Genomic DNA, 18,645 nt, shown 5'->3' with positions numbered 1-18,645 from the left:
ATTTCATGAAAACTTTTGAAAGGCTTGGTTTTCATTCTGATGTGTAACAGAAACAAATTTTTGAAACTTTGAAGATCTTTTCAAAAGAGAATTCTCATTCTCTGGCCAGCTCTAGTGATGATAGTTTAAGATCTATAAATCTTTAGCCTTGAGTTTGTATATGAGGCCATATAACCACATGGTATGAGACCAAGGGCTTCTGCAGTAATGTTGAAAGTAAAGGTATAGTGCAACCTAATTTGCAATTTGATCACAAATAGAAACAAAGAAGATGTTAGAAAAACAAACCCTTGATCTTTTCTTGAATAGCAATTATGAGGTATTTAGCATAGGATAGCAGTTCTGGAAAATATTTTTATTTCATCTGAGGCAATCTGAGCACCCATGAGATTTATTTAATAGATGGTTATTTATTCTCAGTTCTCGCACTTCTGTAAGAATTGAATATAAAAATAACACATTTAATTTGGCTTCTGGGCAACATGCAAAGTCACTTATCATAAGTATAGAGGAATCTATTTTGATTCTCAGGGAAAGAAGGTAATGTGTGGGAGAAAGACAAATGTACAATTAATAACATGGGCAACATAAACAATTCAGACTGCTGTAAGAGTCAGAGCAGATTCTTATAAAGACTGACTCTGAACTTCTACAGAACACTGGCAAATATCTGAGAAACAGAGGCCTTTGTCAATTATAGCTTCCCTGTGTTAGAATTACTGCTGATAGGGCTTATAATGTAAGTGATTCCCGAAAGCTATAGCCCACCCAATCTTTTTATAACATCTTGGCTTCCACTGGGGATATGGGCCTCTGGAAACATACCTTTATCTCTTTTAATAAAGCAAATATGTTTTCCTAATTAACATGGTCCAGGAGTAAGTTTCTGCTGCAATATCATTTGTTTTAAAATGACATGAGCTATCACCCTTCCCAGTGCTATACTGAGCCTTTCAAGACATCCCCTCTATTAGATTTCACTTAAGCATAAAAGTCAGACATCAGGATGGATGTATTGGGTGAATGCCCTAGAGCCCTGATCTTGCACCATGGAAATCAGTGAGAGTTTCATCACCAACTTCAATAAGCAAAGAATCCCAGCCCCAGATTTCATCTCTTTGAAACCGAGGTTCAAATCCAGTATGATCAAGAGGTGATCAGTAAAACTGACTTTGTAGTTTCAAGCTACACCCTCAGTGATATGTTTCCCCCATATAGCAAAACTACTCCATTACTTGGCATAGCTGGAAGCATCTTCTCCAGAGATGTTCAGATCAGCTATAATAATGATGTTGCAAAATGCAGACTCAGCTGCATATGCTGCAGAGCATCTGCCGACATTCTGCTTGGTCTACCCAGTACCTTAGTGTGTGCAAGTCACAAGTGTGGTTCCTGCCCTCAGGGTTAAGGAATCTACCCACCTCGCATGGGAGGCATGATATCTCACAGGGAGCTGTGTGGAAGTGGGGCTGTTTCTCTCGTCCCTTACCCTAATGCAGCTACCAGCTCTGCAGTGGAGGAAATAAACTGTGCCCCGTGAAAAGGGGTGCAGCAGCAGATCTCTGTCTCTGCATGCTCGTTTTTCTTTTCCTCAGGAGGAAGAGTGATTTCCTTTGAGAACTGTACTGTCCCATCTCAGCACCGTGCCTTACAGACACCACGGACCGTGAATTAAAGGCAGCAGTCAATTGGTTTGCTATGACAGGAGTCGAGGATGGTGTCAGTTTTCCGTCCCTTTCATAGACATTTCAGTGGCGGCCATTCAAATGGACAAGAGGAGGAAAAGGGCAAATAAGTGTAAAAACTACCAATGAAGCATCTCAGAGTGAGAGCAAGGGACCAAGAGCAGCCTCCCTGCCCCCCTCCCCAACTATACACAGCTGTTGGAATGGCAATGGAGAGACAGGTACAGAAATAGCAGCAGCACACTGCTCTCAGCTACTCGGCACCCAAGCCAGCTGTTAGCGTCCCATTAAGTCAAGGTTATATCATCCCGTCTCACCCCTTCTAAATCAGCCACAGTGGAAGCCCGGGTGCTGCTGCCGCTGCTGCTATTGACGACATTACTAATTTATTTGTTAAACAGAGTTCAGACTGGGGAATAGGGGATTTATCTTTTGGCTGCTGTAATCACAACATCCATCGACTGTTTCCTTGCCTTTGGCTATGGCCGTGTTTCTAATTTTAGTTCATTTGGACCCCTTAGTTCAATTTTTTGTTTCACACTAATTATTTGCTGCAACTTAGAGACACAGCAAACAAGTACTGTTGGCATGTTTAAGCTTGCACTGTTTATATTTCCCAGCTCTTATTTTACGCACTACAGCGTGTGTGCCTTACAGAGCATTGAAAGCACAAAGTATACCAAAAAACGACAACTAAAAACAGAGCTGCTGACAGCCTTTAGGCACCAGTATAGGCTTCCTGTACAGCTATACCTTCTATTATACCATGCTGTGATATCAGCTAGTTTCTTCTAGCAGACTCCATTACATCCTTCAGGCTAATCCTATCACCTCTTTTTATCCAGCACCCTCCATTCTCTACATTCCAACCCACGAAAAAGTCACAACAGCAACTAATCACCAGCAAACTGTGTGTGTGTGTGTGTCCCCACAGGAACAGGGTTAACAAATTTAACTCCTAACCCAACAGAAGCCTGGTTCTTCACTGTCCTGCACCTTGTGTAGCTAGTGGCACCAATGCACAGTCTGTGCAAAATGTAGCCCACAGAGTAAGGGAGAGATGAACTTTGATTTGGATTTTATTCTGTATACATGTTGCACAAGTGCAAATTGACTATGTGAGGAATCTGGCCTCAACACTGTGCAGTAAAGAAGCAACATCATTAGTTCAGCCTGTCAAGAGAACAGCATAAATATCAGCAGGCCTGATGCCCCGTCTAGAAGGGGGCAGAGGTAGTTGTTGTGTAGTGTCACATGACTAGAGCTGGGCAAAGACAATAAGTATATTTTGGGAAGATATTTTAAAACACTAACTTTTCCTTGCAACTTTTGGATTTTGAGAAAAATTGTGAAACAAAACTAAATTTAATTTGTTTTTTTTAACTTCTCCCTTCCCCAACATTTTCACTCACTTTTACTCTTTTTCCCCACTGGAAAAAGGAGGAAAGATTGGAAAGTGAGAGAGAGAAAATTTTTGGTTGGGTCAAAAAAGGCATTTTCCATTGAAACCTAGTTTTAATGGATGTATTTTGATTGGGTGATTATTTTTACATCCATGCCACAGTTCTTGACCTTGGTTCTCTTTACATGAGAGCTAAGTCATCTTTTTGCATTGTGTCTCGTTCATACAGTGCTTTACTTGAAAATACCTCTACTATAACATCAAGAGAGCAGACACTACTTTTTGTATTTCTTTAGGTGCTATTAATCACACACCTTCAAGCTGTTTTTGTAACTTTGATATTCATGTAGCTGCTGGCCATCTTCTGTTTTTTAATTCCAGTGTCCTTCAGCAATGCATAGATCTTAGAGAAAGCGAGATGTTATGTTTTTCCTTGAGCTGGTTGCATCATTCTTTAATGTTTTGCCTTACTTTTAGTCATGCTATAAACTGATGGAAAGATCCCAGGCAGTACTGCCAGAGATTAAAGGACATTTAAATATGCTTTTCCTGTTCCTGTTGAATGGTTGACCTTTGCATCCCATCATACTGCACATAATAATCTCTGTAAATACTTTATATGGGCCTCATCACTGTGTTGTCAGTGCATATATTAATTAATATATCCTCTCTACACCATTGCGTTTTAGAATTGAAGTACAGAGAGATTGTGTCAGCCCAAGATCACAGAAAGTCTGTGACAGAGCCAGGAAATGAATGTGGATCTCCTTAGTCTCAGATCAGAGCCTTAACCACAAGTCCTTCCTTCTTTCCACATGCATGCAATTTACTTATATATCTTCACCACATAGTCAGACTTTAAGGCCAGAAGGGATCACCAGATCATCTGACCTTGTGTCTATCATAGGCCGCCACCACAACCCAGGTGCATGCTAACCCCAGGAACTGCAATTCAACCAATTGCAGCCTGCAGAATACATTGGGATACATATATTGTGCTATTTTAGCATTTCATAACATTTTGCACATGGGGTTGAATTTTTACCAAAAAAGTCATATTTCACCAAAACTATTTTCCAAAGTAGTAAACTGAGACTTCCTCACCAACAGAGCACTCAATCTATTTTGAATTTAAAAGCTTAGTTGCGAAATATAGTCCGACATTGGGACTGTTTGCTGTTCCTTGCTCAAGAGCATGCTGTGAGCTGCAAGAAAGCAAAGGAGTGTAGGCATTGAATTCTCACACAACTGCCATTGCAAGGGATTAATGCATTCAAACATTTGCTTTGAAGTTTGACTCTACCTCAGGAGAAATATTTCCTTTATTATTAGTTTGGCTGCTGTAGGAGGCAAAATAGATACAATCACATCTTGCTTCTAAAAGGACTATCTAGATCATCTCTTGCTTCCTACTCTGGGATTGCCATATGCAAAGTTTTCCCTGTTGCTTTTGTGAGTGCATCCATAGTAGTTAGAATTTTGGTTCATTCTTGGAGCATAAGCATTAGAGCTTCTTAACAGAGATTAATACTCTGGTGGGCAAACGGGTCCCTGCTGAATCACTGAGAAGAGCATGAGTATTTGCAATCAGTTTTGCTTATTAGGGTCCCAATTCAGCAAGGTACTGAAGCATGTACCGGTAGATGGTATAAGGCATATGCTTCAGTACCTTGCTGAACTGAGGCCTAGTAATGGCCTGGAAAATAAGCCCTAAAACATGGCTGCTGTTGCAAATGAACTAAATTGCGTATTGCACATGCTTAAAAATCAGAGTGTTAAGTTGGTGCAAACAAACATCTGAAATCTTGAATAGCATGTACACCTCCAAACAGGGCTTGTCATATACTTAACTCTGAGGTTTGCATGTGCATATCCTTTTATCTTCAATTGAAAATATCAGTCTGTATGCCAAATTTTGAGTACATATTGAAAGGTGAAGCTGAGGTCCTTTTGGAAACTTCCACATTACCATGCTCAGTCCATGCAATTAATTATACTGGCATTATCTCAGTGGGTAGTCAGAACATGTGACATCTTGTAGAACCATGTCTTTACCAGATGCTCGGTTCTTAGGCATTGATGGGATGTCACAGTGTGTAGTTATGTAAAGCACTACTAAAGGCAAGACTACAAAACCCAAATCTTTACCATTTCCTAGGCAGACACATAATTCTAATGTTTTTTCTATTTGTCACCAAAGCAAAAAAAAACACACAAACAAATACAAACAACTAATCCCTTAAAGCATATTAGTTGCATTTAGTAGAACTACATTTTGCTACTGAAGATATTTCTTAATTACTGGCATATATAATCAAAATTATTCTTAGTATTTAAAGTTGGCTGTACTTATTCATAGCTTTCTGAACTCATTAGAATCCCAAGACCTTCTATTTCTTCTCAAAGACTGAATGTTCCTGATCACTGATTAGTATTTCTTTTAAAGTGAACTACTGTAGGATCTAAATTTAGAAAGGAATTCTGAACGTGGACAGTTTTTGCATAGCTTACAGATGAATAACTCATGAATCATTCCATGACAGATTTAGATGACTGATATATTTTTTGAAATGAGCAGTATATACATCTTTGTCAAACTTCAGTCTTAGTTGGAAATAGATTCAAGACCTCTCCAGTGCCACATGTGATACAGTTTGGGTTCTTGTGCAATTAAAATGAGTTTGAGATGTTAGTGATATTGCACTGATTGTAAAATTATGAACTGGAAAAGGGATAAGTGAAAGGAGGGATGAGAAATGTATCTGATTTACAAACATGCTTATCTGTAAGTGCATTAAACCTGTTAGGATTTGTATCATTCTACAGTATGCTTGGGAGGGATGCCATAGCATTGGGTAGCCAGCACTGTGATTTCAAGGACGTTCTAGGGTATTTCATCAGTATGGAAGAGGTGGCAGGGTGTTTGCTTTGATGGGCCATACTGAAAACACGATTGTTACTGAGGTTATTCACTGCTTCTGGTGCTTCTATAGGTGATTCTGCTGATCACACATACAATAATTCACTTAGCCAACTGGGCAATGTTGACATGGTATGGATGATTTCTTGTGTCTGTCAGGAATCATTTTATATCTCGGATCATGAAATTTGACCCCAAAACCCCCCAAACTGATCAGTCTAATTAATTTTACCTGGTCTGATGAAAACAGGTAGACACGAAATGAAACTTTACAACCAGTAGAAGGAAGTACTTTCCTACATAGTGTTTTCTCAAATTCTGGAATTCATTAATCCATAAACTCATATAGACAAATATTGTGGCTGAATTTAAGAGTTGGAGAGTTTATGTTCTCTAATGAAAGTTTTAATTATGCAAGTTTAAGGATGATAAAGGTAATCAAATCTCATGCGTAAGGTTATAAACGTATTGCCTACAAACAGTTTGTCATTGCCTGTCTTCTCCCTACCCCAGGCTCTACCTGTCTGGCAATGGTGCTTTTTTCCCCATCTTCTTCCTAAGTACCTGGTGTTGGCCATTGCTGGAAGCTGTATACCTGACTACATTACTCAATGGTCTAAACTGGAATGGTAAATCATATCTCATTCCACATCCTGACTTGGGTTCTAACAATGTATAAACCTTGTTAGGTTCATACAAGTGCACAACAATGCTGAGAGATGCTAACACACATTTTACAAGGCCAGCAAAATTATAATAATTTGACTAATTTAGTAATAAATAATAAATAAATAAATAATCTTATTGTGGATTATTTTAATTGCTAGTTTGCTACATGTCTGCTTAGACTGAAAAGACAGAAGCAGCTGGTAGTGTTTGAAAATATACACAGCTATAGAAATATCAGGTAATTTATGCAACTCTAAAAAAAACATGTATGCCTACGAAATCTTAGGAATGGTAAACGATTGCATACAGCCTAGAATTCTCACTTTATTTGTAACAGTAAGCTGCTACATGATTTATATAAACGTGTTAGAAGCATTTTTTAATTATCTTGGCTAGACTCATGCTGTAGAGGAAAAATGACAACAATGTTCTTTTTTTTTTACAGAAGGAAAGAGTGTGGAAAATTCAGAATTAGGGAAACCTAAATACAAACAATAAGCCTATTCCTGGCTATAAATAAGTGACCTGACAAAATGCTAATTTAAGGCTAGCAATGAAATAATACATGGTGCAAGTGACAGAAATTATAGAAACTGAGGTGAAAACAGCTCATTTGGCACACTGTTGCTTTATGTATTTAGCTTTTATTCTTATAGCTGTGAGAAAAAAATCTGAACCCCAGTGTGAGGGGGAGAGAACTCTCTTACTAATAGTCCTTGCAATGTCTCCATGTTGCTAAAATTGATCACCAGTGCCAGTTGAAATGAAGCCATGGGGGAAAAAGTTATCTGGCTGCTACAAATGGTGCCAAAGTGTTACCTTTCTAATGCCCTTGATAGAGACCTACAAATTTTTCTTCTAAAAATGCAATTGGCTATGAATTTTCTTCCTTGCAATTATCAAAAGCAAAGCAGGAACTTTTAGATACCATAGCACACTCTACTGCAAATTTGAAAGACAGATAGGGCCAGTTTGTGGTTTCAATTACACCAGAATAAACACAGTGAAAGGTTAATGCACAAAATTTTGATTTCCTGTCATGTAACTGAAGCTAGAATCTGACCCACATGCAGGATTTAACAAAATCAGAATTTGGCCCTTAGAAACACATCCTATTGTCTCTTGCCCACTAATGTCTGCTATTGACACCCTGTTTATCCATTTCTCCCCAAACCAGGATGTGAATCATGCTGAAACGTTCTGGATTTCTGTTCCGCCACTTGTTTGGGTGATCTGAAATGACATTCCAGTACTATCACTTACTGGCAGTAGCAGATGTGAATTCTGGCACCTCCTTTTCTTTAGGACTGGAGCACTGCCCAAAACAATTTTTGCAATTTTGTCTACATCAGATGGGAGCTGGTCTGCAGAGCCACTACTCTCAAATCTTCTACTACTCAAATCCCCTCTTATAACTTGCTTCCTCTGACAAGCCTTAAAGAAAATAGCTAACAAACGTGTATTTATTGCAACTAAGCGCACTCTACCATGCTGAGCACCAAGCTTCAGTGGGTAAATGTATTAGCTTATTTATATAACCCCAGACAGTATTTCATAGTGTTTTGCTACCTCCTCATTAGATCGTGTCCGATATTAGGTCCCATTCTATAGTAGAGTTAATAGGGCTCCATACATGTACATGAGCTTGTGCTGGTGCGGCAGTCACCATCTTCGCTGACAGTGAGGACTGAACTGGGAACTGCCAGAGCAACTGCCACGATTCTCTACAGCTTCAGATAAAGATCCAGGCTCTGTAGCTGCAGCTGTAACCCATTCCACCTCTGTAAGTCAGACACACATCAGACACTGATCAGTGAGTTACAATGGCATTTAAAGGTGCAGGATCAGAGATGGAGTATGTAAGCTCCTTGGGGGCAGAGATCCAATCTTTTTTGTGCTGAGGGCCACCTACCATACTTTTTTGATGCTGTAAGAATTAATTAAAAAACCCCAGAAGATCATCCTGAGATTGAAAAGGATTTGCTTAAAGCAAGGTACTATAATTTCAATTGATGCTACATTGTTGAATTTAGGACTAACCAAAGTTGCTTCATGTGTAAAGTCTGACTGTAGGCAGGGCACCCTAGGAAGTTGCAGTTACAACAGGTAGCTCAAAAAGAACACTAGTGCGTGTAGGCTTTGAATTTATATTAAAGCACCTGGATGATTGGAAATAGTTTCTTTAACAGCAATTTTTGTATCTTGTCACTTACAATGAAGGTTTCTTATAGACTGCAACCTTATTTAATTGGGACATACATAACTCCACTGTATAATTGGGTCATTGAGAACTATCTTTCTGGTGGTCTGTAATTAATCACTTTAATACAAGAAAGAGAAGGTTATATTGTCATGAGGAAGAACTACATCTATAGTTGCCCCTGCATGTTAAAATGTATTGTGTTGGATCTTTAAAATGCAAACATTTCAACAGTAAGGAAAGTCATTCCAATCACTTCAATGGGATTTGGATAAGGCTATTCCAATCATGTGAATCAGAAATAACTGCACTGAGATCAGAGAAGTCATACTGGTGAACATGTGAAGTAAATCAGTCTATTCTACCCCTTGTTTACACCACTGTAACTTCTTTGATCTCAGTGGACTTATTTTTGACTCATACAATTGGAAGGGCCTAATCCAAAATCCATGGACTAGTGTGAAAATTTACCTGTGGATTATTAGAGAATAAATCAGTGACTCTTTAAACTCTTGAATACTCCAGAAATGTTTTCTTGGGTGATAATATTTTAGCCTAGGTAGTGTTCCACTATCAGGAGTAAAATTCCAAAATCAGAGGAATTATCGTGTAAAAATTAGAGCTGGTCAAAATGAAAAATTACCCTTCCTTGAAATTGGAATTTGTGGAAAAGTTCTATTGTCTTGCTACGCTGAAGGAGGACTGGAGACACTGGATGTGGTTTAATTAGGCAGCAGCTTTATTCCTAAATAACTGGTAGTACTGGGCAGAGAAAAGTGTACAATGCAGGTAACTTCATAATCACTTACCTATCTCAAGGGGGAGGGAGGGAGTTGCTGTCAATCCTTCCCCTTTACCCATCCTGGGCTCCAGCCAACCCACTGCCGAGACATTGATACACCTCCCTCCAAGTATGGGAGCGGGGGCTGGATGCCTGCTGTACTAATCATACAAATCCCAAGACCCCCATTTCTGCTCCTTTAAAGAATATTTCCTTTAAATCCTTTACCAATCCACATTATCTGATCAATGTACATCTTCCCTCTGGAGAACCTGCATTGGATATCTGCCCCATGCCTGCATAATGAGTTGTCACATCATAGCATAAACCCTGTTTCATGTCTGTCTCAAACAGCCATGGGGAAGGTGGAAAAAACAAAACAAAACCAAACATCTCGCTTTGGCCCATTTGGCAGTGAGGGGAAAAATTCCTTCCTGGTCCCTGTGCATGAGAAAGGAGCAACTAGTGTAATGTCCATAGCAAATCATGACAAACCTGGTATTTAATTACTCCCATGGGTAGGAAGATGGGCGCTGCTCTGTCTGGTCCAGTAAAAGAGGGATTTTCCTGCACTGATGTGGATGTAAATAGTCTCCCCTCTCTTCTGGTCACCTGGGGGTGGGGGGATTGATGGATCAACATCCCCATGCTGTCCTAGTCTGAAGCTGTGGCAGCAGTGAATCATTCTGTGGTTATCTAGCCCTCAAAGGGGCAACACTCCTTTTCCTACAAGCCAGACAGAGGCCCCCACCACTTAATGTGTGGTGAGATCATTTTGCAAAATAAAGAGATTCTTTGTTCATTGTTTATTTTTTTCTGGTTTACCTCCCCTTTTCTTCCTCTCCACTTTCTTCCCCACTTTCTTCATTCTCTTCCCCACTCTCCCTTTTCCATGGCAAAATGGAAAAAAGACAATGAGGGGAGAAAGACAGAGAGAGCACGGCTGAGCACTCTGAATTTTTTAAAAAAGTGAACTCATTCCTTTTCAAAACACGTGGAGCAAAAATAACTCAGATTTTTGATGAAACTCTTCTAAAAATGAGATTTTTAATGAATTCAGTGGGCCAAATCCTCAGCTGGTGTGAATTGTAATAAGTGCCGTCAGTGAAGCTATGGCAGTTTACATGAGCCAAGGATCTGGCCCTCTATTTTATTCCAGCCAATACTGAGGATCGAGCTTTTGTCTTTCACACAAACAGGGCTTAGGGCCCCATCCAGCTCCCCTTGAGCTCAGTGCAAGTCTTTCCATCGACTTCAGTAGGAGTGAGATCAGAGCCTTAGGGAGCATCTCTGTCCCCTTGCTTTGACAGTCAGAAAACGCAGCCTGAATTTGCCCTTCAGTCTGTAAGGCCTTGTGCTCCAGGAGGAGGGTAAATACAGTTCAAAGCTAGAACAACAAAAGTCCTGTAGCACTTTAGAGACTAACAAATTTAATTTCTGTAGGCAGAAAAGTGCTACAGGACTCTCGTTGTTTTTGCTGTATACAGACTAACACGGCTACCCCTCTGGAACTTTTCAAAGCTAGAGTGGATCAGACTTGGGAAGCTACAGGAAAATGAAACAAACAAATGTATTGACAGGCTATCTTTGGGTAATTACTGTATGTAATTGCACAGTAGCCCTTTCCTGAAAACTGTACTCTGCATACTGAAGATCTAATTAACAAATATTGTAACAGACTAGATTTGGGCCATTTTTCTTATTACTAATTCTCCACTGCCTATGATGATGTGTAGTTATTACTTTGCCTGTCTAAGGAGTCTTGTTTATTGGAGCTCAGGGTGGTGGGCTAGAGGAATTGTTTTTTAAACACAGCCCGAGGATATGGTTGAGTTTTGGGCCATGTTGTCCTGATGTAATTTTGTTTTTAATCCTTTTTTTTTTTTTTTTTTTTTAAACTTAAGGTGCTTGGACTTTTGCACCTGACCAAACAAATAAAATGTGTTTCGCGCACAACAACTTTAAAAAGAGTTCTTTCATTTCCAATGGAAGCTTTCTTAAAACACAAACTGGAAATGCTTTTCAACAACCAGGTCATCTAATGCAAAGTTACATAGTGAGCGAGTGGTGCAAGAAGCTAGACGCTATTTGTCTGGTCAAAAGAATCAGCAGTCATTTCCAAGCATGACATCTTGAGAACCGCGAGGGAAGGAAAGGAGTACTATATGGTTTTGGAAGACAGGGGATTTGTGCCATTCTTTGTGGTGTGTGGGAAGCATTTTTTCCCTAGCCCTTGTGGCAACATCAGCTAGTATTCAGCAACCACCAAGCCAAACTCCCGCAGCAGGAGACCTTATGGGGCCTGCAAAACAATAGTGGTGGAGAATGATGGTTGACAGCCTGCATGGGATATATGAAGGTGTGTCCACTTTATCAGGTGTTTGTAGCATCCTGAGCTATGAGCCAGTCAGTCTACCCTCATAGGTGAAAGTAATCTTAGAACTAAGTGTGGCTCTGAGGCAAATCTTGATAGAGTGAAACCATGTGACTTGGTTCAGTAGCATATTGGCATTTCTTTCATTAAGGGCAGGGCTGCTGTAGAGTGCACTTGGTCCTGGGTATACTAACCATGATACGAAACATGTAAGGAGTACTGTAGCTGCACATAAATTGATTCAAACAGGATTTAGTGATTTATAGCATCAGATGTAACAGCATGTTGCAAGGTAACATGCTATGATGTGATTTAAACAACAACTCAGTGCGATGGCTGAAATGTCGAGAAGGGAAGTACATCTTTTCTGGTCAGCCAATATTAATTTAGATGCCTGCTGTCCCATATAATTTTTTTAAAGAATCAAAGTAGGGGGAAGCTTACAAGAGATATATCTATAATTTCTGAACACAGAATGACCATGTTATAGATAATGGCCATAAGTTTATTTTTGGCTATCCAGATGTCTCATTTTTATATACTCTGGCTATTTGTGCATAAATGTAGCTAGCGGCCAGACTGCATAATTCAAGAATCCTGCTTCAGTACTTCTGTAAACAGATAAACATATGGGTACACAATTGTCAAATTTCAGAAGAGTAGTAGCAGGCCAATAATTGGTGCATAAATATGCAAACTGCCCTCAGAAACAACTTCTTCTATAAGGAACCTCCCCGGGATATGTGACCTTTTGTGTTTTAGGATGACTACAGGACTTAAATCTTCAAGATAAGCCATCCCTCAGCAAACACTGGAGGGTTGTTAAAGGACAATTGCAGACTCATTGGCTTGAAGGACTCTGGATTGATCTGTTGATCCTACCAGACTGGTATGGGCCAGAAGGGCCAAAACTGGGAATACATATTAGAGGAACTCTGGGAGTTTAAAAAAAGGGCCTCTCTCTCTCTCAAGACGGGGGAGTTCTGTGGAGGAATCAGGCTGAGACGCAGCCAGCTCTGTGCGTGCACGCGTGTGTGTGTGTGTGTGTGTGTGTGTGTGTGTGAAGGCATTAGTCCTGTTTAGATTACAATCAGGGAATGATAAACCTTTAAGATGCATATGTGTAGACTGTTAACATAATTTTTTCTGTATCGACTTGTTCCTAGTGTTACATGCACACCACTTTGGTTTTAAGAAGGCTCTGGTGACTGTATACCACTGGTCGCAGACACTTGAAGGATGCCAGAACTCAGTCCAACCCGCTAAGTAAGCGTGATCAATACACAGGGCACTGGAGCCCAAGGCCAGGTCTAGGACTGGAGAACTGCAGAACTCCACCCCAGGAGATATAAAGGCATGAGGCTGGCAGCTGAAGGGAGGCACTCAGACTAAAGAAGGGAACCCTGCCCCCATGGCCTGCAACCATGACACATCCTTCCACAGCTCTGGACGCTTCATAAAAGTTATAAGCTCTAACATGTTGAGAATTCAGTGAGCTGTACCTGCTACTATAGAGGCTGCAGAATGGCTGGGCAGCTGCTCCAAGCTCTGGTTCCTGACTGTGAGGTTAGGACTTCCTCCTTCCCACCTCTACTCCCCCTTACAGGTGCAGACCCCACAACATAGCCTGTTCACCCAGACTTTGCACAGGGGACAAGAATTTGGCTCTGTTTATTCTGGAGAGACAGAGGGGTTCAGGCAAAGATAACTGTTTCTGAAGGGTCACTCACAACTGCTCCTAAGCTGTATCCCTGACTCTCGATTTGTAACACTCTCCATGGCCCTTGTGGCAGGAAGTCACAAGAGTCCTTGCCCCTGGTGTTCTTCTTCCAATCACCCAACCCCCACCCACTTGTATTGCATGGAGCTTTGGAGAAAGTTTTGATCGTGTCCCCAGCTAACTGTGGAGATTCTCTCTTCAGTAAAGGGGCCGCTTTCTTCTGTTGCCATGAGGAAACGCTCAGGGGTGACCCATTCAGACGGCCTAGCAAAGTATGAGGCTTATTCCCAGTGGCCCCCCTAAATCTCCCCTCCTAAAATAATTCCATGTTTAAATGCACTTTCAATGAGCTATTTCTCACCTTTCTTGCCAAGTGAGGGTAAGGAGGAGGGAAATGTAAGAAACTGTTACCAAAGGAAGTCAATTTCTCATCTAACCAATATATATTAATGCTGAAACCAATGGGAGCCATCAGAACATTGGAAGACAGTTCAGGATAGGACAGGTGTTCCACAGGATCCACCTCAATGTAGTCCTTCTCCATCACTAGTCTTCTGCTGTCCTGAATACAAGCAGAGAGATCTCTAACAAGAAAGGTAGCATAATCACTGGGAGAACAATCAGATTCTTTTGGTATCAGTCTTAAGGTCATTGGCATTTAATATGCATGTAGAATATAATTAATAATGGACAGTCAGCTGTGCAGAATAGGCTTTTCTAAGTTAGCCACTGCAGAATTCTCACATTTAGTAAATTAAAGTATCTTCCATTGCAGACATAGTGTTGCGCCTATATTATTAGATAATATTAAAAGAACAGATGCTGCTGGTGATACCATTGGAAAGAAAGTCACAGAATAGCACTCTGCCAGTGCAGTGTGTAGGTTCCCAGAAAAGGAGCATTAATGGAATGTGTCCCACACTCTTAACACCTGCATGTACCTAAATGTTTTCTAGTGACTCCCTCCTCAAGTTTGAGCTTGAGAAAATTCCATGACTGTTACAGAAAACAATGGAGTACATATGGACGATTTTATTCTAGCAGACCAAGGTTTTGTCGGGGCACATTACATGTGGTTTTTTTAATTAGCAGTTGACTTTCCAACAGCCTCCCAGAATTAGAGAAAGGCCTGAACCAAAACCCTAGATCAAGATCTCACTGAACTTTCATAATAGTCTGAACAAAAAAAAAAAAAAAAAATCTCAGCTCCAAATATCCCCAAATTCAGTTTGAAATTTGTATCTGGATCTGAATCTGAACTATTTGAGGTCAGAGTTGGTCCATTATAGAGTGAGATTTGAGCTGTGAATCTGAATCCTGAAGTAGATCTAGATCCTGTGGTGCTGGTGCTGGGGTGCTTCCACCACCCTAGCTTGTAGTGTAATAACAAACAACAAATACATGGTTTCCATCGTCATCACCCCCACTATAAAAATTGTTCCAGCATCCCTGTCCAGATCTGGATGTTTGGATTGCGTCCATTTTTACATAATATGGAAAAGATTTTGTGTGACCTTGTTCAGACTCTGTTGTATTAATTTAGATGGAATAAATTGGCTCCACGAGTCAAAGGTGTTAACATGACCCTGTCACAGTCCAGCATTAAACACTTTAAACAAGGTTCAGAGTTTGGTAAACAGCCTACTTAGTACCATTGCAAACACCACTACAAATCATTTTTAATGATATATTAAAGATACAGAAAAAGGAAAAACAGTTAAAGCATTTGAAATATGAAGTATTGAGTAAGGTTTTCTTTTTAATAACATCCCTTGTTCCCTTTAGCTGGAGACAGTTTTGAGTTCTCTTCTTTCTATTTGACAGTCTTTTAGATAGTCATAAGTGCCCTTTTTGGGAAAAGAAAAGTTAATTGAAGTGGGCTGGAGCTGTTGTTAAACTCTGAACCTGTTTCCTAGGGCAGCTCTACACTTAAAGAGCAGCAGCAGCACAGCTACAGCACTTTTGTGAAGGTGCTACTATGCCGCTTCTCAGTGGAGTTAATCCACCAATGCGAGAGACAGTAGCTATGTTGACGAAAGAAACCCTTTCATCAACAAAAACAACGAGAGTCCTGTAGCACCTTAAAGACTAACAAATTTCTGCGGGCATAACCTTTTGTGGGCTGCATCTGACAAAGTGAGTTGCAGCCCATGAAAGCTTATGCCCGCAGAAATTTGTTAATCTTTAAGGTGCTACAGGACTCTCGTTGTTTTTGCTGTACACAGACTAACACAGCTACCCCTCTGGAACCTTTCATCAACAAAGCACTGTCTCCATTGGGAGTTAGGTTGGTATAACTGTGTTGCTCAGGGATGTGGATTTTTCACACCTCTGAGTTACGTAGTTATACCGATGTAAGTTTATAGTGTAGACCTGGTCCTAGAAGATGTAGAAGTTAAACACAGAAGAGGAAAAAGCAAAGAACAGCGAATCTAGAAAATGCAGCTCCTGTCTCTAGTGTGGACTCTTACTTGCAACCTTGCTGCTGGAAATCACAGGCATGGCGCACAGTCTCATTAGCCACTCCAAGACCTAGCAACTTGTACCAGCACTGAGTTATTTAGGGCACTGCTTTTACTTGCCTTCTTCTGGTCACAGCCTTACAGCAGTGTTGTAAGCAGTGTTGGCTGGCTAAGCCAGAATCTTGTTACACAAAAGGAAAAAGGAGAGGGGGAAGAAAAATAAATAAGGTGCGTATTGTGTGGCTGGTACACCGTCACCATTTGGGGTGCTTGTGTTACAGCCCCATAGCAGGGTCCACCTGACCACCCTTAACCTCCAGGCATAGTACGGCCTAACAGTCAGGGTCAATATGGCTGCCTTCCCTTCAGCAGGACTGCATGGCCTAGTGTCCAGAGGGTAGTTGGCCATCACCCAGAGGTGGATGGCAGCCAGGGTGGGGGCACCCAGGCCCTGCCTACTCCACCAGGTCCCAGCCCAGACCCTGTCAGAGATGATTGTATCTGCCATGAGATCAGCTGGGATCCATCTGCAACACGCTGACCCATTTCTACAACCAGATGAATATCTAATGCCCTGGCTACTTCCTACCCTGTCTTCCAGTGCGATGGTCCATGTGTCTCCTGGGTCTCTGGAGTCATTGATTGGCAAAGCTCCTGGCAACTCCATCCCTTCTTGGGCCTCCACTGGCAGCCGGGTATCCGCCTGCAGCTCAGCATGTCCAGCCTCTGTGGGCTGCAGCTGCAACAACTCCCCAGAGGGACCCTGTCATACATATTCTTCCTCTTCAGCAGCCTGGCCCAACTGAGCTAGGCCGCTCTCTTTTATATGCTGAGCATGGCCTGCCGGGGCAGAGAGGCGTGGCCTCCTCTGTCCACAGTATGCTGTTAATCCCATCAGGGCCAGTGTGGGGTAGATATACCCCATCACCCACACTCCCCACTCAAGCTAGAACCCAGTGGGGGCTCTTCTCCTCTGTCCTCCCCTTCCACCTGCAGAGTGCTATTCAAATGGATATTTAAATGCAGTTCTGCACTATTCATCCAGTTCCAGGCCTGTGACACTTCACTACAGCTTTATTTTTCTTTTCAAACCTTTGCAGCCACCTACTGTTGAGGCCAAATTGCTCCTCAAACTACACATTCTAGGCCCCATATTAATAACAACTATAATGTTTATTAAACTCTCAGAAGGCAGATTAGAGGAAAGCCACAGAGCTTCTGTTCTCCATCTAAACACTTGGCAATGACTTATGGAAAGACCTAGATCACTATAGGCATGCTCAGCATCTTTAACATCTGCTTTAGCATAAACCCTCCCATGCTAACATTACAGCATCTCATTTGTATAGCTATTCCCATTCTAAAAACTTGAATTCCCTCCTCACTGCCAACAACTCTTAGACTTTCTCTACTGGCCATCAGTTGACATCATTGAGATTTCACACATTGGTTCACTATTATTCCTTTAGACAGGGCTGTCTCCCCCCTGTTGACTTAGTGGTGGGCTTCATCTGGGAATAGATAGAATACTTTCACCAGGAAGCACGTAGAGGAGAGTCAGATCCATTTAGGATAAATTAGCTAGATCTGTTTTTAATCTGACAAAAAATGATTTGTTTGAAAAACAGCCTTTTTTTCAAAATCAGAAATTTGTGGAAAAAATTGACATTTAAAAAAAAAAGCTTCCTCATTTTCAGCAAGATTAGAGAAGTTATTTCTTTCCCCTTTCTCATGCCTCTTTCTTAGGGACAAAATGGAAATAAAAAAGAAAAGAGCGGGGGGAGAAGGGAGAGGAAGGGGGGAAATTACACTGCAATTTCAAACTCTTAATGTATTCAAGAAGAGTCCTCTCTTCACTTTGTTCCTTTCATATATTCTGGAGGTCAGAGCTAACATGGTGAGTATGCCAAGATAAGTTCTCAGGGGATTTGAGTTCATAGTTAGACCATTCCTCACTGTCAAGCTGATGATTATTTGCTGCCAGAAGCGTATCCAGGTATTACTTGTGTAGAACAGAAGAAAACTAACCAGTTTGATATACTGTGGATGAGGGAGAATGGGGATGTTTTGCCTCAATATGATATTACTTTGCCTTTCCTATGCATAAAAATAACAAAAATACTGTGAAATGTGCTTTAGAAATCAGCTACAATTACTAAGTTAGAAGTTCTCATTGTTTTTAGACATTGCTTACTCCAGCAAGAGGCTTGATATTTCTATCATTAAGCTGTGGCTTGGAAGATGAAATAGACAAAGATATCTGAACTGGGAAATCATATTATTCTTATTTGTATTGCAATAGAAGCTAGGAGTTCCTGTCCTGGACCAGGACCCCATTGTGCTAGGTGTGTTGTGATGGGTGCATTTGGCCCTTCGACACCCCCCTGCTGGAGGCCCTGCAGACCTACCATAATCCTGCCCTAGGACAGGAG

Source organism: Emydura macquarii, unplaced genomic scaffold (assembly GCF_026122565.2).
Source record: "Emydura macquarii macquarii isolate MOO-44397 ecotype Brisbane River unplaced genomic scaffold, CSIRO-AGI_Emac_v2 contig_1348, whole genome shotgun sequence".
Classification (NCBI taxonomy): domain Eukaryota; kingdom Metazoa; phylum Chordata; order Testudines; family Chelidae; genus Emydura; species Emydura macquarii.
This window is presented reverse-complemented; position numbering follows the sequence as displayed.